Source organism: Penaeus monodon, chromosome 34, assembly GCF_015228065.2.
Source record: "Penaeus monodon isolate SGIC_2016 chromosome 34, NSTDA_Pmon_1, whole genome shotgun sequence".
In the NCBI taxonomy this organism is placed as follows: Eukaryota; Metazoa; Arthropoda; class Malacostraca; order Decapoda; family Penaeidae; genus Penaeus; species Penaeus monodon.
In genome coordinates, this window is record NC_051419.1 from 33732817 (window position 1) to 33733486 (window position 670).

The window sequence follows — 670 nt, forward strand, 5'->3', positions numbered from 1 at the left end:
GGAGGGGGGGGACCACCTCATCTTATACAAGAATCGAAGTGGACAGCGTAGAGGCGTGTCAAGGGGAGAGGGAGCGAACGGCACCAGATTGCTCCAGTGCGCGTCTGTGTCTCGGAATGATGATGAAGGCTTACGTGTGGTGGCTGTGTCGCGATCGAGGGGCACGATATTATCCTGTGGCTGTTTTGTAGGACTGTTCGGTGTGGTCGAGGAATTGTTTTTACTTTGTGTTTAGAGTCTGTGATCTGTGCCTGCTTGGTGCAGTGTTTTCGAGATGTGGGAACGTTTTCTAGCTGTGTCCATACTATGAGAGTGTGATGATGTGTCATAGCTATGTGTTGTAATGATATGTCCAAATGAGTGCTTTGTCCAAATATAAGTTGTGATAATGTGTCCTAGCCGTTTGCTGCGACAATGTTATGACGTGTTCTTTACATTTTGGTTGTGTTCAGATGTGTGATGTGGCACCGTGTCCTAGCCGTGTTGGGGATAAGGTTCCTGTCTCCCCACCATGTGTCACATCTACTCTATGTCCCCAGGATCTTGGCAGCCCCCCGTCGGGATTAGGGAAGGTCTGCTGCGGTGCGGGATCGGCCGGCGCGTGCATTCGCTGCCAGGCCGTTTGGGAATGGTCGTTTGACTGTTAGTGTTGCTGGTGTTGTTGCCCTTG